Source organism: Thamnophis elegans, chromosome 15 (assembly GCF_009769535.1).
Source record: "Thamnophis elegans isolate rThaEle1 chromosome 15, rThaEle1.pri, whole genome shotgun sequence".
Lineage (NCBI taxonomy): Eukaryota > Metazoa > Chordata > Lepidosauria > Squamata > Colubridae > Thamnophis > Thamnophis elegans.
Window position 1 is genome coordinate 42,737,578 of NC_045555.1, and position 27,820 is coordinate 42,765,397.

General features: G+C 41.9%; 1 protein-coding gene across 2 annotated transcripts in view; it reads right to left on the bottom strand.

Moving 5' to 3' along the window:
* The window catches only part of SGMS1 (sphingomyelin synthase 1), a 107,350-nt gene extending 81,016 nt beyond the window's left edge, over positions 1 to 26,334 (bottom strand). For both annotated transcript variants that reach the window (XM_032231883.1, XM_032231881.1), the window contains exon 1: positions 26,183 to 26,334. The gene's annotated coding sequence lies outside the window, so the exon portion shown is untranslated. The remainder of the gene's footprint in view (positions 1 to 26,182) is intronic.
* Between the last annotated feature and the right edge of the window lie 1,486 nt (positions 26,335 to 27,820).

Here is a 27,820-nt window from a genome sequence, read left to right on the forward strand (position 1 = left end):
TAAGAAATTGGGTGACTAAAGATCCCATCAGTTAGAGAACTTATTCCTATAAGGAAAGGGCAAAAGCTTTGGATTTAGGAAGATGGATGAAGATATGATTGAAGCTGGGTTTATTTAGTTATAGCAATAGCAGTTAGACTTATATACCGCTTCATAGGGCTTTCAGCCCTCTCTAAGCGGTTTACAGAGTCAGCATATCGCCCCCAACAACAATCCAGGTCCTCATTTTACCCACCTCGGAAGGATGGAAGGCTGAGTCAACCCTGAGCCAGTGAGATTTGAACAGCCGAACTAGCAGTCAGCTGAAGTAGCCTGCAGTACTGCACTCTAACCACTGCACCACCTCGGTTATTTAGTGCATGGAAACTGAAACTGATTACATTGGTTTATACAAAGAATGATTCCCAGATAAAATACAGGTAGTCCTCAACTTACGACCACAATTGACACCCCCCCCAACATTTCGTTGCTAAGTGCAAAATTTGTTAAGTGAGTTTTGGCCCCATTTTACGACTTTTCTTGCCACATTCGCTCAGTGAATCACTGCAGTTGCTAAATTAGCAGCACAGTTGTAAAGTGAATCTGGATTTCCCATTGACTTCGCTTATCAGAAGGTCGCAAAAAGGGAGACCCCATGTCCCAACAACACCGTCATAAATGTGAGTCTGTAGCCAAGCACCTGAATTTTGATCACGTGTCCATGGGGATGTTGCAATGGTTATAAGTGTGAAAAACTCCCTTTTTAAGGTGCCATTGTAACTTTGAACAGCCAGTAAGCGAACTGTTGTAAGTGGAGGTCTACCTGTATTTAAAAAAAATGAATCTTCCCACCAAAGGTGAATGTTCAACAACTTGAGTTAAGTGAGAAAAAATACTTATTCACACACTATGTACTAAAAACTTGAAGAGTATTCGGCGACTTCAGCTGGTCCAGAATGCGGCCGCGCGAGCGATCGTGGGTGCCCCTCGATTCACCCACGTAACACCTATCCTCCGCGAGCTGCACTGGCTGCCTGTTGATCTCAGGGTACGCTTCAAGGTGCTAGTTGTCACCTACAAAGCCCTTCATGGTATTGGACCTGGATACTTGAGAGACCGCCTACTGCCAATTATCTCCTCTAGACCAATAAGATCGCATAGATTAGGCCTCCTCTGAATTCCATCAGCCAGCCAATGTCGACTGGCAACTACCCGGAGGAGAGCCTTCTCGGTGGCTGCTCCGACCCTCTGGAACGAACTCCCCGTGGAGATTCGTACCCTCACCACCCTCCAGACCTTCCGCATAGCCCTTAAAAGCTGGCTGTTCCAACAGGCCTGGGGCTAACGACTTGTAACCCCACTCGAATGGTGTGACTGTTGTTTTTTTAACGGTGTATGACTCTATGTTTTGTAACTTGTCTGTCTCCCCCCCCCTTCAATTGTGAGCCGCCCTGAGTCCCCTCAGGGAAAAGGGCGGCATACAAATAAAGTATAAATGAAATGAAAACTATTGGAACTGTTTCTGAAAAATGAGATGACAACCACAGCAATTCACACTTTAAAACAGAATGAGAGACATTTCAAGAAAGCACCATTATCAACTAGTCATAATGGCCATCTAGAACTTCCAGGAAAACCAGATAATTATAATCAGTAGCAAGACATTGTTAAAATAGCAAGAATTGCAGTAGATTCTCTATTTTCCAGAAGTGTTTAATCACCTTTTTGGGAAACAGGATGGTGTCCTGTATTGGGCTGGATCTAATCCAGGAGGATTTTATTTATGTGACTGTAATAGTTATTATCTGTTCCTGTAACTTTAATGAACTGCTACATTATTAGCCAGTCTTCTATTTCAACATATTAGTTTAGTTTAGTTTTGCCTTTATTTGTATGCCGCCCTTTTCCCTGGGGGGACTCAGGGCGGCTCACAGTTCAAAAAAAAGGGGGGGGGAAGACAAACAATATTCCAACATGGAGACAATACAACATATTAAAAAGAGAGCACAACAGTCACACAATTCGGGTGGGGATAGAATCTTAACCCCAGGCCAGCCGGGACAGCCAGATCTTTAAAGCGGCGCGGAAGGATTGGAGGGTGGTGAGGGTCCGAATCTCCACGGGGAGTTCGTTCCAGAGGGTCGGAGCAGCCACCGAGAAGGCTCTCCTCTGGGTAGTTGCCAGTCTGCACTGGCTGGAAGATGGAATTCGGAGGAGGCCTAATCGATGCAATCGTATCGGTCTAGTGGAGGTAATTGGCAGTAGGCGGTCTCTCAAGTACCCAGGCCCACTACCATGGAGGGCTTTGAAGGTGATATATACAGCATTTAGCCTTATTTTTTTTTGTTCTGCACCCAATAAGTTTTATTTTCATTCAGTTGATACCAAGATTTTAAGATTTCACTTCCACACCTGTTTTTCCAGCTGGATATTTGCAGAATAGTTAAATAAAAGCAGCCAACACCTAATGCTGAATATTAACTGAATATTTTTGCCATGTTCCCAGGCATTTTGAATCAATCAATTAATTAGAATGAATATGTCCAATGCATACCCCCCCAAAAAACCTTAGTTCCTTTCCTATTTTATAAAGGGGTGGGGGAGGGAAGAGGGGAGAATCTTGATTGTTGCCAACTCTTTATCAATTCAGTATGTGAGTATTTCATGGAAAGAATTATTTTTTACAGCCTGATTTGTGAATGAGACAAATAATTCACAGCTGCTTTGTTTGTAGCGTGGCACGACAAAACCGCGCTCGAATAAAGCGCGCCCGATTAAACCGCGTCGCTGACGTCATCAGCAGGGCGACAACAGCGAGCGCGGAGAAATAAGGGCGCTTTAAATAGTGCTTTGAAAGCAAGCCGATTCAAGTTAAGGTAAGGATTAGGTTTAGGGTTAGGTTTAGGGTTAGGGTTAGGTTAAGGGTTAGGGTTAGGTTAAGGGTTAGAGTTAGGTTTAGGGTTAGGTTAAGGGTTAGGATTAGGTTTAGTGTTAGGTTAAGGATTAGGTTTAGGGTTAGGTTTAGGGTTAGGTTTAGGGTTAGGTTAAGGGTTAGGTTTAGGATTAGGTTTAGGGGGGTTAGGTTTAAGTTTAGGGGTTAATTTTAGGTTTAGCGTTTACAGCGTGCTTTTTTCTCCACGCTGTTGTCGCGCTGTGATGATGTCAGCTACGCGGTTTCGTTGAGCGCCCTTTAGTCGAACGCGGTTTTGTGGTGGAACCTGTTTGTAGTGCTTCTTCAAAAGCCACAAGAACTGAGATTTCTTTAAAACTCTTTAATTCTTGTCCCTAAAACCCTTAGATAAATTCCCGATCTGCATTCAGAGATTTGGGCTGAGAATAATAGGTTCCATGGCCTATCAATACTATTTTTAGTCAGTGTTACTTCTTTCCATTTATCTGAAACTAGCTGATAACCTGGCATTGTCTGGGTATTTATTTATAGGGGGGGACATGTTCTCAGCAAAGCTGGCTGAGGAATTCCGGGAATTGACCTCCACAAGTCTTAAAGTTGCCAAGGTTGGAGACCGCTGGTTTAATGAAATCCAGTATCATGTGAGGGCTGTTCTATTGTAAACAATGACACACACAAACACATACGCACACACAGAGCTGTCTTCTATTTCTTTATAGTACAACAGCCTTGAACCATTCAGTCATATACAGACAGTCCTTGTTCATTGATTCAGTGACTGTTCAAAAGTTGCATATTTGAATTAGCCAAGGTCATAACCGGAATTCCATTTAAAAAAAACAAAAACAATTCAGTCTAACTTTTCAGTGTGTTCAGTGATATCAAGAAGGCAGACAGCTAATGTTTTTATCAGCCAATTCGAGTGACTTAAGTGCCGGCTTGTTTTCAATGTACTTCAGAAATTACACGGGGAATCCCAAAGCTGATCAGGAATGTTTCCATGGGGAGTCATCTCAAGGGAAGAAAATTTGGCATATTATGTGGCAATTGTATGTACATACCAGGGGTGGGTTTCTCGCGGCGTCGTGCATGCGTGTGGTTCGTGCGTGCACGCGTGCGGCGCACGCATGCGTACTAGCATCTGTGCGATGCTCCAGCTGCTTCTGGAGGATCGCGCAGGCACGGTATGCATCCTGCGCATGCGTGGAAGTGCAGAACTCGTCAAAACCGGGTAAGGAGCGCGGGCGCACCCTTCGCCGTTCCCGGAAGTTACTTACTTCCGGGTTCACCGACCAACCGGTTCGCAGGGACCACCGCGAACCGGTTGAAACCCACCCCTGGTACATACTAACTACATAAGAAAAACTGAGCGCCAAAGAATTGAGCCTTGGAACTATGGTGCTGGAGAAGACTCCTGCGAGTCCCTTGGACTGCAAGGCGATCCAACTGGTTAGTCCTAGAGGAGATCAACCCTGACTGCTCTTTAGAAGGCCAGATCCTGAAGATGAAACTCAAATACGTTGGCCATCTAATGAGAAGGACTCACTGGAGAAGAGCCTCATGCTGGGAAAGATTGAGGGCAAAAGAAGAAGGGGACAACAGAGAATGAGGTGGCTGGATGGAGTCACCGAAGCAGTTGGCGTGAGCTTAAATGGACTCCAGAGGATGGTAGAGGACAGGAAGGCCTGGAGGAATGTTATCCATGGGGTCGCGATAAATAAAATAAATAAACTAACAACATTAACTACAGAGCTGAGGTGGCTCAGCGGTTAGGGTGCAGTACTGCAGGCCACTTCAGCTGACTGTTATCTGCACTTCAGCGGTTCTAATCTCTGCTGAATTATATTATACTATAGTATTAGACATGGTGAGTGAGGCTTTTAGGGAGTTATTTTTAGCAATATTTGGAGAACATTATATTTCAACCCATCTATAATAAAAAAATAATTGCATTAATAATTAGCTACTAATTGGTCTATATTTCCCCTATTGAGTTTTACAAAGCATTGTTATAAAAAAAATCTTTTCATATTACTGGCTTTTATGCTGGTTTTCTCAAATAAAGAAATGCCAAGCTTGAAAGGTGTGATTGATTGTAATATTCTACTCTCCGGTGTGAAATAAATTATTATAAGGGAAGTTAAACCACCAGAAGGATGATGGGAAAAATTGATTTGAATAATTATATAGTATTACGTACAGAACAAAAAATAAAGAATAAAGCACACAATTACCAACATAACAACCTACCTTTAGGGAAAAGGTGTTAAGGTTTACTGATTATTATTTTTTACCTTAACACTGAAAGAGTAAATAAAATTTATAGTGTTGTATAATATAACTTATGTTGTGTTAAATGTTAATATTATGTTTTTGAGTTTAAGTACAACTTTAAAAATGAAGAAATGAATAATGATGGTGTAGCAATAGCAATAGCAGTTAGACTTATATACCGCTTCATAGGGCTTTCAGCCCTCTCTAAGCGGTTTACAGAGTCAGCATATTGCCCCCAACAACAATCCGGGTCCTCATTTTACCCACCTCGGAAGGATGGAAGGCTGAGTCAATCTTGAGCCGGTGAGATTTGAACAGCCAAACTGCCGAACTAGCAGTCAGCTGAAGTAGCCTGCAGTGCTGCATTTAACCACTGCGCCACCTCGGCTCATGATCAAACTGATGATCAAACATCTTTAAAATTGTCACTTCACTTTCTTGCCTGCCCACCCCTTCAGATCTGATGTGCCTTTGTGATATCCCACCAGTGGCAGGAGCACAACTCCTGGAATCCAGGGTGTTTTTTTCCAAAAAGCAATTAGGCTTTTTTGATGTGTTTTTTTCCTTTGAAAAAGTTTTGCTTCTCATCCAAGAACTTCCTTGAGTTCTCTTCTTCAGAATTGAAGAAGCTTCTTAAATGAGAAGCAAAATGTTTTCAAAGAAAAAAAAAACAAGAAAGCCCAGTTGTCTTTTAGAAAAAAGCACTTTGGGACAAGCCTGACCTGGATGATTGGGACTCTCCATAGATAATTCCTGGAAGCAAAAGAAAAGAACTCAACAATAACAATATGAACTGAGTAATTCCAAAGCTTTGGAAGACCATCTAACGCACCCTCCATAGCAGCCTTGATCAGCTGATCGAAGACTTCCCTGTTTAGAAAGGGATTTTTCCAGATGCACCTATTTTTCAGAATAAAGATAGTCCTTGACCTACAACAGTTTATTAAGTGACCGTTTGAAGTTACAACGGCACAGAAAAAAGAGACTTATGACTGTTTTCACACTTACAGCCATTGCAGCATCCCTGTGATCATGTGATCAAAATTCAGACGCTTGGCAATTCACTCATTTATATTTAACATACTTATGACAATTGCAGTGCCTTGGGGTCTTGGGGTCACCATTTGCACCCTTCTGATAAGCAAAGTCAATTCGGAAGCCAGTTTCACTTTACAACTGTGTTATTAAATTAACCACTGGACAGAGGTGGGTTCCTACCAGTTCGCACCTATTCAGTAGAACCGGTTCGTCAAATCTACCGAACCGGTTAGAAGAGGTTCCACCAGTGGACCCGGAAAGCAGGCCACACCTACAGAAGAGGTTCCAAAAGTTTTTGAAACCCACCACTGATTTATTCCCTTTGAAATACAAGTAGTATGTAGTAAGCTACTTACCTTCTGTAAGTAGCTCTTTTATTGTTTTGTGTACTTATTTTACTCTTACTTAAGTAGTAAGTGCACAAAATAATACATTTCTTTTTTTATATCTTCTTTTTGTAGATCATCCATTGGGGCAAAGAATTCAGTGACATTGTCTTGGCCACTCCCACCTGGTCACATGGCCGACAAGCCACTCCCACCTGGTCACATGGCCGACAAGCCACTCCCACAAAGGAGGCCACACCCACAGAGTAGGTTCCCAAAATTTTTGAAACCCACCACTGCCGCTGGAGCAGTGTTAGGGTTAAAGTTGGGATATAATTTTATTTAAATAAATCTTTCATAGATAAAAATAATAATAATTCCAGTCATTAAATAAACTAAATCGTTCCAAATGGTAACTGAAGAACTTGGAAGAATATAAATAGAACATACACACAGGAAACAAATCAGTAAGAGAAGGGGAAGTCCCCAGGGACATAAAAAGTTCAGAGGAAGAAACTTAGGAAGGGCCTGCCCCAATGAATCAGACGATTAAAAGTGACGGCAGGAATGTACCTTCAAACATGCGGGATTCTGTGTATCCTTTCTGATAAAGTAGCATTAGCTCATCTCGTCCTGTTTCCTGTCTGATTTACCCAGAAGGACTGACATTATAATTATAATCTGTCGTCAAATAATCTTTCTGTGGAGCAGCGCAATACTTACGTTAACATGACTACTTTGTTGTTATTAGTTGTGAAGTTGTGTCCGACCCATCGCGACCCCATGGACAATGTTTCTCCAGGCCTTCCTGTCCTCTACCATCCTCTGGAGTCCATTTAATCTCACGCCTACTGCTCCAGCCTCCTCATTCTCTGTCATCCCTTTCTTCTTTTGCCCTCAATCTTTCCCAGCATGAGGCTCTTCTCCAGTGAGTCCTTCCTTCTCATTAGGTGGCCAAAGTATTTAAGTTTCACCTTCAGGATCTGGCCTTTTAAAGAGCAGTCAGGGTTGATCTCCTCTAGGACCGACCGGTTTCATCGCCTTGCAGTCCAAGGGACTCGCAGGAGTCTTCTCCAGCACCATAGTTCAAAGGCCTCAATTCTTTGGCTCTCAGCCTTCCTTATGGTCCAACTTTTCCAGCCATACATTGAAACTGGGAAAACCATAGCTTTGACTATACACACATTTGTTGGCAGGGTGATGTCTCTGCTTTTTAATATGCTGCCTAGATTAGCCATAGCTTTCCTCCCCTGGAAATGGCTATATGTTTTCCTTAAAAGCGAGGAAAATTTTATTCATAGGCTACGATACCCCCAAAGTTCAAATGTACAGCATCTATGTAATTTGCAACCATCTAACCCAACTTTTCTATTGCAGCAAGATATATTTATTGGTAAGAACGTGCTAAGAGCACTCAAATCAGGGATAGCTGCCAACATTTTCCATTTCCTAGGACAGAAATGTGTCACTCACACTCAGCTGCATGTTCAGCACACTGAAAACATATTAATTAACTGATAAAAAATATTCCTAGTATATTACAGTAGAAAAAATAAAGAACAAAAAATTTAATTCACAGGGTTCTGGTCTCTGTGGTTACCAAGAGAAGAGAATGCATTCTATTGTTAGTATTTTATATAAGTGGAGAACTTGGCAAGATCTTTAAGTCTTGGAAGAAAAGCAGATCAAGGTTTTTATTAAGCTTTTTGCAGATATGCTAAGCTAACATTCTTCTAAAGGTATTATATATATATATATATATATATATATATATATATATATATATATATATATATATATATATATATATATATATATATATATATATATATATATAAAGATTTTTACAACCCCTGGTAAGCCCCAATTATGGGAGGAAGCTAACTGCTTCCATCATCTGTCTTTCAGCTCGTCACAAGAGTCCATCACGACAGAAACCCAATATTTTTACTGTTGCCTTTGTTATATTTGTGTTTTGTTTTTTTTATTTGTGCTGATAAATAAATACTAGTCTCCCTTTATTTATTTATCAGCACAAATAAATAAAACACACACACACACACACACACACACACACACACACACACACACACACACACACATATATATATATATATATATATATATATATATATATATATATATAATACTCTGTGGCTTAGTGGTTAACACATCTGCCTAAGATGCAATAAGCACAGGTTCGAATCCCAGTAAGAGTATAGTTAACTGATGAGAGCTAAATAGCTTGAAATAGATCTATACTAGTCTCCCTTTATTTATTTATCAGCACAAATACTACACATATGTAAAAGGCAACAGTAAAAATATTGGGTTTCTGTCTGGATGGTCTCTTGTGACGAGCCAATGGACAGAGAATGGAAGTACTGAACTTCCTCCCATATTTGGGCATACCAAGGGTTGTAACGCTAAATAGATTCCTTTCACCCTGGCTTAGCTGATAAGGAGTCAAACTCTGTGGCTTAGTGGTTAACACATCTGCCGAAGATGCAATACAGCACAGGTTCGAATCCCAGTAAGGGTATGGCTAGCTGATGTAATATTTTATGAATCAGAAATATGCCCTTCTACCTTATTAGTCAACATCAGTATTAGGAATGTTCACTGGAATAATTAAATTAAAAATCAAGAATATAATAAACAGCTAAGAGGCTGCTGAGAAGGATGAAAATAACTTGTGCATTTCTTTGAATTAATAGACTCTTAGCCAGAACACTATAAATATTACTAAAAGAATTCAATAACTAAATACCAAAATAATGTATTTTAGTTGCCAATACAGGGGACACTGTTGATCAGAAAGGTCAGCAGTTTGGCGGTTCAAGTCGCTAGTGCCATGTAACAGAGTGAGCTCCCATTACTTGTCCCAGCTTCTGCCAACCGAGCAGTTAGAAAGCACGTTAAAATGCAACTAGAAAAAATAGGAACCACATTTGTGGGAAGGTTACAGCATTCCATGCATGTTTAGTCATGCCGGCCACATGACTACCGAGACATCTTCGGACAGGGCTTACACTTCGGCTTTGAAACGGAGATGAGCACCACCACCCCCTAGAGTCAGGAATGATTAGCACATATGTGCGAGCGGAACCTTTACCTTCAGTTGCCAATATACGACACATTTCTCATCTAGATAGAATTAGGAAAAAGATAAAGATAAAGATTAAGATTAAGATTTAGTTTATTTGTATGCCGCCCTTCTCCGGGAGGGACTCAAGGCGGCGAACAACTCAAAAGGGGAAAAGGGGATACAAACACAATACATGTAATTAAAATATACAAGAGTCATACAGCCATACAAGTCGAGAGGGGAGGGGAACTCATCAACCCCAGGCCTGCCGGCACAGCCAGGTTTTGACAGCTTTCCGGAAGGCCTGGAGGGAGGTGAGGGTCCGAATCTCCGCGGGGAGTTCATTCCAAAGGGCCGGAGCTGCTACAGAGAAGGCCCTCCCCCGGGTGGTAGCCAGATGGCATTGGCTGGTGGACGGAACCCGGAGGAGGCCGACCCCGTGCGATCTAACAATAAGCAAGTGTTATATCAGACTTTGAAAATAATGCTGAAGATAAAAATTCTTAAGTTTTCAAATATAAAGCATGTTATATTTAAAAACTTCTTTCCAAACTAACTTTACTAAGGTACAAACATTGGATTTTTTTGCTTCCATTTCCCCATTTATGAATTACTACCAGACTCCCAGATTTGACACAGTCCCTGATAAAAGAACTGATTGGTTCCCATATTAGCACTTATGCACAATACTTGAACTAATAGCAATATTCCAAAACAGCAACAATCATTTTCCTGCAAGATCATCTTATAAATATTTATTTGCATTGCACCTTTATTACTTTTGCAAATAATTCAAGGCAGTGAACATATCCCACACAACTTTCTACTCTTGTTTTCTCCACAATAATTTACCCTGTAAGGCAAGTGGGGCTGAGAAAGAGTGACTGGCCTAAAATCATTCAGCTGGTTTTCATGACTAAGATGAGACTAGAATTCCAGCCTGGTGCCTTCTCCACTAGACCAGGGATATCAAACTTGATTTCATTGAGGGCTGCAGCCAGGTTGTGTTTGACTTTGGGGGACCAGAATAGGCATGGCGAGGGTGGACGTGACCAACTAGACCGATTAGATCCCACAGATTAGGCCTCCTCCGAATTCCATCCGCCGGCCAATGCCGACTGGCGACTACCCAGAGGAGAGCCTTCTCTGTGGCTGCTCCGACCCTCTGGAACGAGCTCCCCGTGGAGATTCGAACCCTCACCACCCTCCAGGTCTTCCGCAAAGCCCTTAAAACCTGGCTGTTCCGACAGGCCTGGGGCTAAAGAGCTGTTGCCCCCGTCTCGAATGGTATGACTGCTGTGTGTTTTTAAATTATGTATTATTATGTTCCGTTTCTTTATTTTTTTATTTTTTGTCTGTAGCCCCTTCCCCTGATTTGAATTGTGAGCCGCCCTGAGTCCCCTTGGGGAAAAGGGCGGCATATAAATGTAATAAAATAAAATCAATCAATCAATCAACTCAACATCACTCATGTCCGGGACACCTGTGGTGGCCCGAGTGCTCTGCCAGCGAAAACAGGCTCCCTACCTCCGTTTTTGGCTGTGACAGTTTCTGCCAGCAAAAACGGAGCTTGGGAGGGCCACCCCAGTCCTCCTGAGCTGTATTTTTGCTGGCAGAGGCATCGCAGATCAGTCCTTTGCTGTTTCCAGAGAGGTCCTCCTGGCCTTGGGTTTGACACCCCTGTACTACACCATACTGGCTCTCAAATATGTGCTATAACCAATCGTTCCACAGTTCGGAGACACTACTAAACAGTCAAGAAGCCTGAAAACTCTCCTATGCATGACTCAAATTGTGAAGACCTGGAATTTACACACACACACGCACACCCACTCACAGAGAGAGTGTATAATTCAGTGGTGGGTTTCAAAAACCACAAGGTTCCATTAAAGTTCACATAAAGACATGTAGTCCGTACATGTGTCCCAAGACAAAAGGAGAAGACTCCATCTCCTTATAAGGCTTTTTCCTCAAGGTAACCACTAAGAAATGAATTAGGTATTTCCATGTTGCGCTGCTTTCGAGAATGCATAAGAACAAGTGCTTCGATAATGAAGGTTGTTCAGAATTTCCAATGCTAGCTACGTGTTAGCTTTCTGAACCTGGCTGCCAAATCAACTTTTCCTGTATCCCAGTGGTGGGTTTCAAAAATTGTTCGAACCTACTCTGGGGGTGTGGCCTCCTTTGTGGGAGTGGCTTGCTGCCCATGTGACCGGATGGGAGCGGCTTGCCGCCCATGTGACCGGATATGAAGATGCCGACGACACTTGTCAGAACCACCTTAAATGACCTCACACACAGCACTGGCATGCATAAGAATATGATGTACACTTGTTTTTTAAAAGGCATCTTTGGTTTGCGTTAAAACAACTTCAACACACGCAATGTTCTGATTGCACCACAAACGCAGTAGTCATCCTTACCTTTCACAGAGGCCCTGAGTTTTATGAATATGAGCATGATAGTGTAGAATAATCATATCCAAGGACCAGTGGTGGGTTTCAAAAAAATTTGGAACCTCTTCTGTAGGTGTGGCCTGCTTTCCGGGTCCACTGGTGGAACCTCTTCTAACCGGTTCGGTAGATTCGACGAACCGGTTCTACCGAATAGGTGCGAACTGGTAGGAACCCACTTCTGGTATAATTATTACATTTGTCAATCTTAACAGTCCACAAATAAAAGTTGCATGTGGCCCTGTGCTTCAGATTGATTTAATTTTTTTACCATCAAGTCAGTATCAACTTTTAGTGACTATGCACCTTCTCAAGAAAGATCTGTCCCTTATGCAGAAACTGGAGCCATTTTGCAAATTCCTGCAGATTTTCTATCAAAAATCAGTCCACGTGTCCATCAGATTTTCTCAGTTTTCCAAACTCTTACCCAGCTGGAACTATATCTTAGTTCTAACAAAAAAAAAAAACTGCCACAATAAATATATGTCTTCCCGATGTAGCTACAGACTTTGCAAGCCTTCCCAGCAGTGAATAAACTCAGTTTTAGTCTTCCAAACTTGCTAGGAAAGATGTTTGCAACACAATCAAAAGTGATGCATTGCTCTCTTCTTCCTGTGCCTTACCATCTGGAAATGATAGATGAACGTCCTCCAGTGACACTCTGGTTCTTGGAGGCTGCAGTCTCTATGGCTGCCAGACACAGCGGACTGCAGCTGGAAAAAAACAGAGCTGTAACTGTCAGGCTGGCACAAAGAGAGCTTTTTCTAAGGCATCACTGAATTAACTTTGTAGGAAAATAATGATAACAACAATGATTATATTAATGAACAATGGGGACAGTGAAACAGGCCTAATATTTGACGAACCATTATGAAGCAAATATTTGGACTGAGTAACTTACAGATCTTGGCAGAACTGATTGGGGCTCCATAGCTTTTTATTATTTAATAAAATATTATTATTATTATTATTGTTATTATTGTCACGTTCTGAGCATGCTCAATAAAAGTTGTTTAAGCGGGAGTTACTCGACAGCTGATTGGCTGGTCGTTTGACAGCTCCCTTTTTATACTGGAGCTGTCAAACGACCAGCCACCCGACGACCAGCGGGTGTCGAGTAACTCCCGCTTAAACAACTTTTATTGAGCATGCTCAGAACGTGACAATAATTATTATTTAAGAGCCATGGGGGGGCGCAGTGGTTAGAGTGCGGTACTGCAGGCTACTTCTGCTGCCTGCTGGGTACCTGCAATTTGGCAGTTCGGATCTCACCAAGCTCAAGGTTGACTCAGCCTTCCATCCTTCCGAGGTGGATAAAATGAGGACCCACATTGTTGGAGGCAATAGGATGACTCTGTAAACCGCTTAGAGAGACTTTAAAGTACTATGAAGCGGTAGACAAGTCTAAGTGCTTTTGCTAAGTGCTATTGAGCCAGTCACTTCTGAGTGACTGAACTTTACTCAGAAAGCTGAAAGTGCCACTGATAATGAAAGAAACTACTCACATCAAAAGTGTAACCTTTGCACTTCTGTCCAAAGAGATCAATCTTAATTATTATCTATGTGTACTATTACTTTTTCATTTATTATTATGACAACTGCCATTCTAGCTAAATAAATGCGTATTAGCAAGTATGAGAATTTATTTTCTATTTTTCAAATACCAACAATTTTTCAGATTGCCCCCTTACAAAAATTTAGTGAACTAAGCACTTCTTACTTCTGATAGGTCTAAGACACACTTACATAGGTAGTCCTTGACTTACAACAACTGAGCCCAAAATCTGTTGCTCGGCAAGACAGTTGTTAAGTGAATTTTGCCTCATCTTACAACCTTTCTTACGACAGTTGTTAAAGGTATCACTGCAGTTCTCAAGTTAGTAACACAGTTAAATTGTAAATTGTAAATTTAATGAATTTATATGCCGCCCAATCCCGAAGGACTCCGGGCGGCTTACGGAATACAACTCTAAAAAGATAAAAATTAAAAATAGGGAAAGAGAAAACAGGTTAAAAAGCAACACATCATGCACTCAATCTAGGTGGGGCTGGACCTCATTCATGAGGTCAACAGCCCCAGGCCTGCCGGAATAGCCAGGTTTTAGTGGCCTTTCAGAAGGCCGAGAGAGTGGGAAGGGTCCGGATCTCTGGGGGTAGGTCATTCCATAGGGTCGGAGCAGCTACAGAGAAGGCCCTCCCCCGAGGAGTCACCAGCCGGCATTGTCCGGTCGACGGCACCCGGAGAAGGCCCATCCTGTGAGATCTTATTGGTCAACTAACAGTTGTTAGTGAATCTAACTTCCCCATTGACTTTGCTTGTCAGAAAGTTGCACCATGTGATCATATGAACCCAGGGTTCATCATAAGTATGAACTCTATCAAGCATCCAAATTTTGATCATGTGATCATGGGGATGCAATGGCCATTAAGTATGAAAAAATAATTGTAAGTCGTTTTTCAGCTGTTTGCAACTTCAAACTGTTAAAATATGCATGACTGGGAGAGACATGCGAACAAGGTCAGCCAATGAATAGGCATAGGAACTAAGTCAGCCAATGGGAGCTTAAACAGATCTGAGTCTGTGCAGAGAATTGAAACAGAAACTTAAGCAGTCCGCTGCTCTGAGAAGTAAACTAGCAGTCTTTCTGGGCTTGTCTGCTTAAATGAAACAAACAGCTGGTGTTTGCCTGTAACTCTCCTGCCTTGTGTTTCCTTGGAAGAACCACCTGTTGATATTGTACACTTATTCATATATTCTTATGTATGTAAAGAAGTTAAGAATCCAGCTGAATCAGTTATCTGTGTGTGCTTCTGTATTTGAATTTATGCAACAAACTCTTGACACAAACAGTGACTAAATGAATGGTTGTAAGTCACAGACTACCTGTATTTGTTGACTTGGAAAGGCTTTTATATTTTACAATCCACCTTAAAAAAAAATAGAATGTTCAGATAAATTTCATTATTTATTATTTATTTATTAATTAGACTTATATACCGCTTCATAGGACTATCAGCCCTCTCTAAGCGGTTTACAGATTTTTTTAGCAAATTGAGTCAGCAACTTGCCCCTACAGTCTGGGTCCTCATTTCACCCACCTCGGAAGGATGGAAGGCTGAGTCGACGTTGAGCCGGTGAGATTTGAACCGCTGATCACAGTCAGCTGAAGTGGCCTGCAGTACTGCACCCTAACCACTGCGCCACCTCGGCTCTTCTATCAAATACTACAATATTACATACTAAGTTATGGAAGCTCAGATCTTCAGGCCAAACTTGGATTCTTATCCAATCTGTTGAACCTTAAGCCAAATTCTCTACCTGAAGGATGAAGGAGTAAAAACTACGATAGCTTGGATATTTTATTCAAAGTTAATGTTTGAAAATGCTCTGACTTCCTAGGGTTTCCCTCCATCCGAAAGGTCACAGTATCTCAAAATGCTTCTATCTGGGAGCCGAGTTAGAAATTATTAAATTAACATTATTGAGGCAATAAATTTAGGATTAAAAAAGAACTGTATGTAGGCAATTAACTTTTTATTATTGATTACTGTCATTGGTTCATTTTATTTCTAATTCTACCTTTTTAAAGCTTTGCTTTTTGTTCTTCGGGAAAAAAGTATGACAAATAGAGTTTTTGGGGGAGGAGATATTCTGAATCAAATTTAGTAGCAGGGACTTGCGTGACCCGTCAAAAGCGCAGAGGACAAAATCGCGCTCGACGAAAGCGCGCATGTGACGTCATCACAGCGCGACGAAAAAAATTAAAAATTGAAATAAAATTAAAATTAAAGCAAGCAGATTCAGATAAAGGTAAGGGTTAGGGTTAGGGTTAGGTTAAGGGTTAGGGTTAGGTTTAGAGCGTTAGGTTAAGGGTTAGCGTTAGGTTTAGCGTTACGTTAACGGTTAGGTTTAGGGTTAGGTTTAGGGTTAGGTTAAGGGTTAGGTTTAGGGTTAGGTTTAGGGTTAGGTTTGGGGGGGTTAGGGTAAGGTTTTCGCTTTTTTTTTACATTTTTCCATCACAGCGCGATGTTTTCGTCGCGCTGTGATGACGTCAAATGCGCGCTTTCGTCGAGCGCAATTTTCTCCTCCGCGGTTTTGTGGTGGAACCGGGACTTGTACTATAGTTAGAAATCCCTTTTATATTTTGATGTTAAGTTCCCTTGTAAGAGTAGACACAGTAATGTTGATAAGAAAATAGCCGGTGTATAACTGTGTTGCATTTTCAACTCCTCATTTTTCAACATTTGGTATAGCTTTCCCAAATAATTGGAATTATCTCTTCTTTGTCACTAATAGTGTTAGGAGTGGCGGAAGAAATTAGTCACATTATGCAGTGTGGCAAAATTAACAGTCACCCAACCAACAGAGATAAAAACTACACACACACACACACATTTTTGACTCAGTGAAGGCAACTGTGGATTTACAGGCAACTGTAAAGTTTTGTCAAGTTGGGTTGACAAAATCAGAAATGAGGAGGTGGTAAGCTGCCTGCGAAAGCCAAGGGAAATCATCAAAACCATAAAAAAGGGAAAGTTAAAATATTTTAGACATGTGATGTGAAACCAGAAAAAATATGGGATAATCTTCCAAGGAAAGATTGAAGGCAAAGGAGGTCCAGGCAGAAGAACAACATCATAGCTTCAAAATCTAAGGTTTGGACAAAATCTCCATTCCCTCCCCACTCCAGGGGAAGGATACTGCAAAATCCCCATTTCCTCCCAATCAGCTGGGACTCGGGAGGCAGAGAATAGATGGGGCGGGGCCAGCCAGAGGTGGTATTTGCCAGTTCTCAGAAGTACTCAAAATTTCTGCTACCAGTTTTCCAGAACTGGTCAGAACCTGCTGAATACCACCTCTGGTTCTGTTCATCTTTTTTTGGAAACTGAATTTCCAGAAAGGGGGCAAAAAAAAAAGCAGAAATAGTCAGAATTCTGAGGAGCTGTTTTTTAAAGCACTTGGAGGATTTGAAGTAATGTTGACTTCTCTTGTCTTTACCTAAAGACAACGCTGAATATCCAGTAATTATATCTTCGAGATGTATTTGGAACAATGAATCTGAAGCAAATATATGATTTACCACTGGTATGAGGGACATTGTGATTCCCATCCACTTATGTTATCCGCCCTAAGAGGGGGGGTCACAAAGTATATCCTATTCTCTGCTCAACATTTTTGCATAAATGTGATAAGCGGGTTCTGCATGATTGGTTGGCATGGAGAACCTGTTCTGCAAGTTGTTAATAGCTTACTATTTCTCTGCTACCTCCAAGATATTAAAAGCAAAGTGGAATAATTACACTTATAATATATGCCTTCAGTTTGAGCTCATTGAAGAAATCCTGGCAACCTTAATAGAAAAATTAGTATGTGGAATGAGAGAGCTCTGTTCCCCAAAGCTATTTTAGTATTAAATCTTTTAATCTGTTGTTCAGCAGGTTGAAGTGAAGTGAGCTAAGGAGGGAAATACCAGTTGCCTTCTTTTTCTTCTTCTTGTGCCATATCTGTCATCGGACGTTGGTGATGATGTTGGCGATCCTCTTTTTATCAACAGCCCCACGAAAAAGTGCTGTTGAGTTTTAAAGTATCCTTCCCCTGGAATGGGGTGGGAATGGAGATTTTGCAGTATCCTTCCCTTGCCACGCCCATCATGCCATGCCCACGCCATGCCACATCCATCACACCACGCCCACCAAGCCACGTCCATATAACCGATAGTAAAAACTGTGGCACGACAAAACCGCGCTCGACTAAGCCGCGCCCTATTAAACCGCATCGCTGATGTCATCAACAGGGCAACAACAGCCAGCGCGGAGAAAGAAGGGCGCTTTAAATAGCGCTTTGAAAGCAAGCCGATTCAACTTAAGGTAAGGGTTAGGTTAAGGGTTAGGTTAAGGGTTAGGTTAAGGGTTAGGGTTAGGGTTAGGTTTAGGGTTAGGTTAAGGGTTAGGGATAGGTTTAGGGTTAGGTTAAGGGTTAGGATTAGGATTAGGGTTAGGGTTAGGGTTAGGGTTAGGTTTAGGGTTAGGTTAAGGGTTAGGTTTAGGGTTAGGTTTAGGGTTAGGTTTAGGATTAGGTTTAGGGGGTTAGGTTTAGGTTTAGGGGTTAATTTTAGCGTTTACAGCGTGCTTCTGTCTCCGCGCTGTTGTCGCCCTGTTGATGACGTCAGCTACGCAGTTTCGGCGAGTGCGGTTTAGTCGAACGCGGTTTTGTGGTGGAACCAGTAAAAACATTTGAATCCCACCACCGGCTCTCATTCTATTTTTCTACCAGTGGTAGAAAGAGAGGTGTCCATTAGAAAAAGGTTATTGTCTAACTTTAGGACCTGCTGGCTAGGTTTAACTCCACATTTCTGTTTTACACAATATTACAAAAAATATCATAAAACATACGCAAAGTAACACTCGATGCAAAGAAGAACCCCCAATTTCAGTGCTTGAGATTTGTAGTATATATTTTTATAGGTTCTCTTATACGAGGAGGTCTTTCCCTCCAATTTGGCAGAACTAAAGAAACTTCTATAGTATGATGAGTTTTTATTTGAAAGCAAAGGAAAGGCAGTGCCAGGAGTCTCCTGAGTGTGCCAGATCAATAGTAGAAGGTCAACGTGAATTACAGAAGCATTTTGTGGATATCTTAATACGCAATTTTCAATCTGGAATGATACATGATAGATGCTGTCTTCCAGAGGCCAGAAGTGTAAACACTGAATGACCTGATCTCTCCAAAACAAAGAATAGCTTTCTTCAGAGCCAGATTTAACATTCTTCCTTCACTACTCTTCCAGGGCAGGTATAAGAGAACACCTATAGCTGAACGCGTTTGTATATGTGATAAAGGAGAAGTGGAAGATAATTCACATCAGGGGTGGGTTTCTCGCCCCGTTCCAACCGGTTCAGTTGGAACGGGGCCGGCGGCGTCCTCGTGCACGCGCGTGATGCACGCATGCGTACTAGCGTCTGCGCGATGCTCCAGCTGCTCCTGGACGATCGCGCAGGCGCTGTATGCGTCCTGCGCATGCGTGGAAGCGCAGAACTTGTCAAAACCGGGTAAGGACCGCAGGCGGGCGGGCGTGCCCTTCGCCGTTCCCGGAAGTTACTTACTTCCGGGTTTGCCGACCAACCGGTTCACAGGGACCGCCGCAAACCGGTTGAAACCCACCCCTGATTCACATGTACTATTACACTGCGAGCTATACAGAGCTTGTAGGTCTGCACATATTCTCCCCTTATTAGAGAGATTGCCAGGGAGGGCAGACAATTTTTATCTAGGCTTTTCTCCCCCAGAACACTAACCCGGTTACCACGTATGCAGTGGCAAAGTTCTGTGCTGCTGCAATGTCCATAAGAAAAAAATTGGCTACAGTATAGTACCATCTTGTACCAATTATCTGGACATTCCTTTAACAATCTTTGGACCATAATGTTATTATCCACTTTTTAATGTCAATACTTTTTAATTATATTTTAATGTTAGTATTTTTTAATATAGTGTAAAAACAAATGTATATTGCTGGTCTTTGACCGTAATAAAGATCTTACTTACTTACTTACTAAATGAAATCTGAGAACTTTGAATAAAATTCAGGACAATGCTTATACCCAGCGTCAGTAAATAGTCTCTCTAATGGGCCTGTTCATTTTAAAGCTAGTTTATAGGTAGATTTGCTAATGCCGGCAGCAATGTCACAGTATGAATAGACCATTACTTCCATGCTACCTACTGAAAATTAAGATAGAAAGGAGTGACCATACAAACAATAAGCCACAGCTTGAACTAAATAAGCAATTTAGTGCAAAACTGTTTCACGTAGAACCAAAAATCAATGTATTTACAAAACTCTTTTTCTACTAAGGCCGTCCTACATCAACTGCTAATTGTCCTTTATTGCTGACTTAGAATTTCCACTATCAATTTCTTTTTGTTCAGAAATCGTATCTTTTCCTTCAAAAAAGACTTAATGTCAGCACTGATGGGAAACCATATGGATAAGTATTCACAAATGGGGATAAAACGTGAGAAACACTGTGGAAGTGTATGGTGTAAGAAATGGAGACCTACTGCTCAGCCAGAAATTACATCTGTGATCCAATTATAACTTTATTATTTAAACTTTTGTGAAGGATGCAATGGACCTATTTTTTTTCCAACATAGGGTTTACTGTATTGTGTAAATCCAGCTGTTGTGATTTACTCAGTAAACGAAACATATGTGAATTAATTTAGTTGGATGGGGCTTGAGTCAACTGGAAAAGAAGAAGCAATAGAGTTGCTTCTTCTTTTCCAATTGACTCAAGCCTCAATATCCTCCGCGAGCTGCACTGGCTACCTGTCGATCTCCGGAAACGCCTCAAGGTGCTACTTGTCACCCATAAAGCCCTTCATGGTAGTGGATCTGGGTACTTGAGAGACCGCCTACTGCCAATCACCTCCACTCGACCTATTAGATCCCATAGATTAGGCCTCCTCCGAGTCCCATCTGCCGGTCAATGCCGACTGGCAACTACGCGGAGGAGAGCCTTCTCGGTGGCAGCTCCGACCCTATGGAACGATCTCCCCGTGGAGATTCGTACCCTCACCACCCTCCAGACTTTCCGCACAGCCCTTAAAATCTGGCTATCCCGTCAGGCCTGGGGCTAAAGACTGTAACCCACCCGAATGGTATGAATGTTGTGCTTTTAATTATGTACTGTCATACATGTTAAATGTTTGTTTCCCCCCCCCCTTCGAGTTGTAAGCCGCCCTGAGTCCCCCCCAGGGAAAAGGGCGGCATATAAATAAACTCTCATAACTCATAACTCAATAGAGTTACAGGGAAAAAGAGAAGAATTAATAAAGAGACCAATGCTAATCTTGAAAGGAATATTAAAAAATGCAGAGCCTAACAGGAAATGACTGGAAGCCGGAACAATTTAACATTTAATTTTACCATATATTAACTAGCAATTTCTAGGTTAATCCCATATACTGTATAAATAATTCAGTACTATAACAGGATCCTCCGTCATGCTTAAATTTGACCAATCTTATATCTAAAGCCACACTGCAATCCAACAATATGAAATCAAGAGTGTGTCCGTTTTATTTAAGGGATAAAAAGCAGGATCAAAAAAGGATCTACTCCCACTGAAAATCTCATGGACGTAAGCTGTCAATTTCCTGGAGGAAGGCCCGCTGCAGTGAAACAGCAGGTAACCAAAAACCCACTTCGTAGAACAAGACAATATACAGAATAAGAGAAATAGGATTTCAGACATTTCTTAATGCTACATGGAAAGTTGAAGACATAGCATTTGAATGAAACTGAGAATGCTTCAACCACATGGAATGCGCTTTGCAAAACTGGCGGTTCAGGGGAGTCTGATGACATCAGTTGGTTTGGCAATCCTGTCTAGAATGGAGACAGGCCTGGGACAGCATGTTGGTTTGAGGAATCATGTGCCCTGTTATTCCCTGAACTTTATTTCCATTCCAAATCCCAGTTCATCCATGGATAGTGTTGACCTTTAATAACATTTCCTGTTATGCTAGCCCTTTCTTTGTTTTTCCAAGATTCTTATGCAGAAATTTTGGCTGAGTTCATCATGACCTCTGAATCATCAACCCCGAAAGTAATATACTAATAACTACTGATTGTTTGTGGAGGTAATGCAGATGATAGGCTACAATCCTTTACATACCTGGAAACTACCAGGCCTTATCTTTTAAGAAATATAAAGTATTCTGATGAAGTTCTCTGCTTGGACAAATTTGTCCAAGTTCTCTGCTTGGACAAATTTACTGTGTACTTTGATCACTACACTTCCAATCACCATCTGCAACTAAAGATCATAATCTTTAATTTAACTGATTTGCTGGACAAGAGGGAAGAGCACAAGAAGACATTTTGAGCACACAAGAGTAAAACCTAGCGTTCTTTGAGTGTTTAAGAACTTATCAAAATAAACATTATGCTCCTTCCAAATATTGTTTCAAGACAGTAGTTATTGTGGCTTTCAAGTAAATGGCAACAACTTTGGAGCAAAGCTTTGGTCAACTTGGGGAAACAACAACGGAAGACTTTTTAAGTGATTCGTACATCTCATTTGCAAAATGACCATGCACTATACTAAGATTACCAAGCAATCTTCTTCAGTTACGTAGTAATTTATTTCCCACCTTTATTATTCTGTATAAATAACTTAAGGCAGTGAACATTCCTAATATTCCTCCCTCCTTCTAGTTTCCCCACCACAACAAACCTGTGAGATAGATGAGAGGGTAACTACAGAAGTCACCAAACCAGCTTTCATTCAACCCTAAAACCCAGTCTCCTAGTTTCTAGCCTGATGCCTTAACCACTACACCAAACTAGCTCTAATTTATTAAATTAACTCATTAATTTATTCTGCAAGCACACAAATATTTGTTCATAAATCATAATAAAGATAGTTTCGGCTGCTTTTATAAATAGGAGAAGGAACGTCCATTTCAATCTGAATATAAGGCCAGTTACAGCAGAAAAGATAGTATTTGCATTAGGTTCAAAGTTTAGAAACATATGTCAAATTCTCAACATACCCCAATCGTTCTAGTTGTTACCCAAGAGATTTAATTTTCAACATAATTGGCAAAGAGAAAATTGTACACATCTTTGTAGTTTAGCTAAGAAAGCTAATTTATACTGCTTATATTTTTGCATGATTCTATCAGCATTTTTCCATATGCCATAAGGTCGGTTGATATAAAACAAAATTTTAGATGTCTATGCTTTAGGCCTAAGTTGGCCATAAGTCGACTTCAATTTTGGTAGGTATATCTATTTTTAAATATCTGTTTGTCACAAATACATCTTTCTTTTTCATTATATGGATGTAACTAAAAATACAATGATTAAGGCAGGTTTAACGCGCTCTACATGGGGCTACCCTTGAAAAGCGTTCAGAGACTACAGCTAGTCCAGAATGCAGCCGCGCAAGCGATATTGGGTGTACCAAGGTACACCCATGTTACACCTGTCCTCCGCGAGCTGCACTGGCTACCAATTGGTCTCCAGATGCAATTCAAGGTGTTGGTCATTACCTTTAAAGCCCTACATGGCTTAGGACCAGCGTACCTGCGAGACCGCCTACTGCCACATACCTCCCAACGGCCGATAAGATCCCACAGATTGGGCCTGCCGTCAGCCAGACAATGTCGGCTGGCGGGTCCCCAGAGGAGAGCCTTCTCTGTGGCTGCTCCGACCCTTTGGAATCAGCTACCCCCAGAGGTCCGGACCTTACCCACTCTCATGGCCTTCAGAAAAGCTGTTAAAACCTGGCTGTTCCGGCAGGCCTGGGGCTGTTGACCTTATTGTTGAGATCCAGCCCCAATTAGAACGAATGCGTGTTGTGAATTTTAAACTCTTCTTTTTATTTTTATTTTCTTTTTTCCTTCCTTCTCTGTAAGCCGCCTGGAGTCCTTCGGGATTGGGCGGCCTATACATTTAATAAATAATAATAATAATAGTTTAAATGACTACAACAATTCAAATGACACACCGTGAACAGGATACAAACTTACGAACATATGAGAATATCTCATATTAAATACAGGCATGTAATTTGAGCAGCCAAATTAGCGCAAATCCTTGCTTGCCCTTATTGCCCATTATTATGTAATAGTCAGTTAAACCAGTCTTTGAACTGAGCCTTTGTTCAACTAGCTGCTAGCTCAACAGGTGCTACCAGATAAGGTGCCAACTGTGCTCTCATAACCAGAGAAAGCCGTCAGCCAGTCTGTGATGCTTAGAAACGAATCTATCTTACTCTGCCTAGATTCAAACATCACAATTTGGCATGCTCGATTTGGCTTAGCATGATGCCTAAACCCAGCCACTGTTCCTAATTTATCACCTAATGGCTACATCATAGCACACAATTCAGTCACCAAATCAGATAAGTAACCCATCTATTTCAGCACCAGTGACTATTAGCAGCTCTCTAGAGCTGGACAACATTAATCCCAACCCTATCTTTAAAAGCAACCCTTATCTTTATTATCTACTTTTAATATCAACAGTTATTTACTAGTGTCAGACTAAAGAACTTGTCCTTCAGATATACACACTGTATAAGTATATAATATTTAACATTTGCTGGAAATAAGAAGAGATGCCAATAAATATTAAAGGCAGGACTCTTCTAAAAGGAAGTTATTCAGCTTCTAGCTAGGTTTGTGTCACGTAGAGATATACCTTAATACTAGGTCCAAATTCCACTTTATGCACAACATAACCCCACTAATATTATCCCAAGCTATATTTCTAATTGCATAAATTCTCAGCTCACAGCCAAACAGGAAAATCAACGGTGGAAATGTTACAGCAAAGAGTTCCTTTCTTGCCCTGCAATAAACATTTCTTTATTATTACTTGGTTTAGAACTTTTTGCTCCTTCAAACTGGATGTATCTCACCCGCAACAAAGCTACAGGTAGTATCTTTCATTGCACGAAGACAAGCAATTGGTTTACATGGCGGACCAGCAAGGAATAAGGAAAAAATATTGACGTTTGTAAATGTATTTGAAATGCATCTTCAAACAAACTGGAAGGGCTTCACCTGGTGGAAAACTGGTGATCAAAGCATCTGTTAATATGGGACAGAGAAAAATATCTGGCAATCCTCAAACAAGGTGGCATATGAACCATACTCTCCTAATCTTTTTGCCAAACAGGACAACATTCTTTGTCATTTTCTTGGTATTTCAATTACCGTGGTTCAAATCCGGCTCCACTGATGATGCAAAAGAGAGCCATAAGTCAATTACTATGTCTCAGGCAAAAAGCTGCTTACCTACAATTCGGCCTACCCTAATCTCCTCCAGGACAGGGCAGATGGCTGAATTAGTGTTGCAGCCCTATGACTGAGCAGCGTTGTTGCATATGAAGTTTGGCTATTAATAAGCTCCCCATCGATATATTATGCAGTGTACATATATAACTGCAGGCAAAACAGTTACACCGCCGGCTGGCTGAAACACCTTCCACCGCTGGAATGTACACGATGACAGGACACATTATCCTTCCATCACACTTGTGTGGCTTTTCTTAGGTTGGAAATCTCACACGTGACATCAACACACTTTCAAATCAAGGACTGTTCCCTCCCTACAAAACTGAACAGCCCCTCTCTGGCAAGGACTGCCATGCCTGGCATCCTACCATTTTTAACCTGCCTCTTCCTCCTCGGTGGTACCTACCCAGATTGCGTCCACACGTCGCAATTCCACACAAACGGTGTCCTCTCCACCTGGCCTCAGCATCCCACCACCACCACTACACACACAAATACACACACACCCCGCTTTCTATCAGCAGCAGCATCCCACCACCACCACTACACACACAAACACACACACACACCGCTTTCTATCAAGTCGTGGGACGACCAAGCGCCAATCCTGGGCAAATGGGAAAGCCGCCCTTCCTTGGCCATCATCCTACCCGCGCGGCTCGCTTAACGCTCAAGCATCGGGCATCTTGCAAAAAGACCAGCCAGCCAAAACCACTCTCCCCCCCCAAAACCTCTTCCAATTCGGGGTCAGCCAAGCTTTTTTCCCCGCGACTTGCTCTTCTTCTTCTCCCGTCTTCCCCGCCCTGATCTTCCCCGGCTCCAGACGAGCAGGCTCGCCAGCTCTCTCTCCAGCCATTCCGCTCCCTTCCTCCGACACTTGGCTAGGATCACCTGCTTCTTCCCAACGTTACGACCGAGGCTGGCTTGTAAGTTTCTTCCCCAGCACTGTTCTTCCCGCCTCCGGCTAATTTTATCCCCCCAGGAACAACAGCAAGAGGCCTTCGGGCTTTTCTTTCCCCAGCAATTCCCGGGGAGCTCGCCCCACTCCTCACCACTTGCTTTCCTTTCTCTCTTCTTCTTTTTTGGGCTCCTCTCCACTCTCTCCAAGCTGGCCCTTCGCCCGCGCGCTGCTTCTCCCCCACCCCCGACCCAGCTACCCCCGGGGGAAGGCGAGGAGCGGAAAGGGGGCCGCTGGACTCGCTCGGGCTCTGCAAAAAGCAAGACGGGCAACCCGCGTCAGGCTTCTTCCGACCGGCCGCCGCGGGAGCGGCTGCTTTTTTTTTGCTTAATTATATTTACCTGCACCGGGAGAAGCGCGCGCCGAGAGCGCAGCGGCAGCAGCAGCGGCGGCGGCGGCGGCGGCGGCGGCGGGAGCAGCAGCGCCGCGGACTCCCGAACGTAGCAGGGAGGGTCTGTTGAGCAAGCAAAGGCGGAGAACGACGAACTCCGCCACGTGATGGGCCCCGTCCGCTTGCGCAGCCGTCTTACGTCTCGGTGGCTCCGCCTGGCGAGGGAAGGAGGGAGGCGGCGGCGGCGGCGGCGGCGCAAAAAGCGCGGGGGCCGGCGAGCCTCTTCGGGAGGGACGGCGGGGAAAAGAGTTGCAAAGGGAGCCTCGGCGTTTCCCGGGTTGGGTTGAACTCCGCTGAAGGACGGACCGACTCAGCCCGACCGTGAGAACAAGCCACCAGTTGGAACGCCTTTGCCTTTCCGAAGTCGCGGGTGCTTCATGACCGGGGGCAGCTTTCAAGAAGAGATTGGATAAGCCATCTGGTCAGAAATGGTAGTCTAGGTGCGTGATAGCAATAGCAATAGCAGTTAGACTTATATACCGCTTCGTAGGGCTTTCAGCTCTCTCTAAGCGGTTTACAGAGTCAGCATATCGCCCCCAACAATCCGATAGATAGATAGATAGATAGATAGATAGATAGATAGATAGATAGATGATAGATAGATAGATAGATAGATAGATAGATAGATAGATGGATGGATGGATAGATGGATAGATAGATGATAGATAGATAGATAGATAGATAGATGATTGATAGATAGATAGATAGATGATAGATAGATAGATGATAGATAGATAGATAGATAGATAGATGATAGATAGATGGATGGATAGATAGATGATAGATAGATAGATGATAGATAGATAGATGATAGATAGATAGATAGATAGATAGATAGATAGATAGATAGATAGATAGATAGATAGATGATAGATAGATGGATGGATAGATAGATGATAGATGATAGATAGATAGATAGATAGATAGATGATTGATAGATAGATAGATAGATAGATGATAGATAGATAGATGATAGATAGATAGATAGATAGATAGATAGATAGATAGATAGATAGATAGATAGATAGATAGATAGATAGATGATAGATGATAGATGGATGGATGGATAGATAGATGATAGATAGATAGATAGATAGATAGATGATTGATAGATAGATAGATAGATAGATAGATAGATAGATAGATGATAGATAGATAGATGATAGATAGATAGATGATGGATAGATGGATGGATAGATAGATGATAGATAGATAGATGATAGATAGATAGATAGATAGATAGATAGATAGATAGATAGATAGATAGATAGATGACAGATAGATAGATAGCAATAGCAATAGCAGTTAGACTTATATACCACTTCATAGGGCTTTCAGCCCTCTCTAAGCGGTTTACAGAGTCAGCATATCGCTCCCAACAATCCGATAGATAGATAGATAGATAGATAGATAGATAGATAGATAGATAGATAGATAGATAGATGATAGATGATAGATGGATGGATGGATAGATAGATGATAGATAGATAGATAGATAGATAGATAGATAGATAGATGATTGATAGATAGATAGATAGATAGATAGATAGATAGATGATAGATAGATAGATGATAGATAGATAGATGA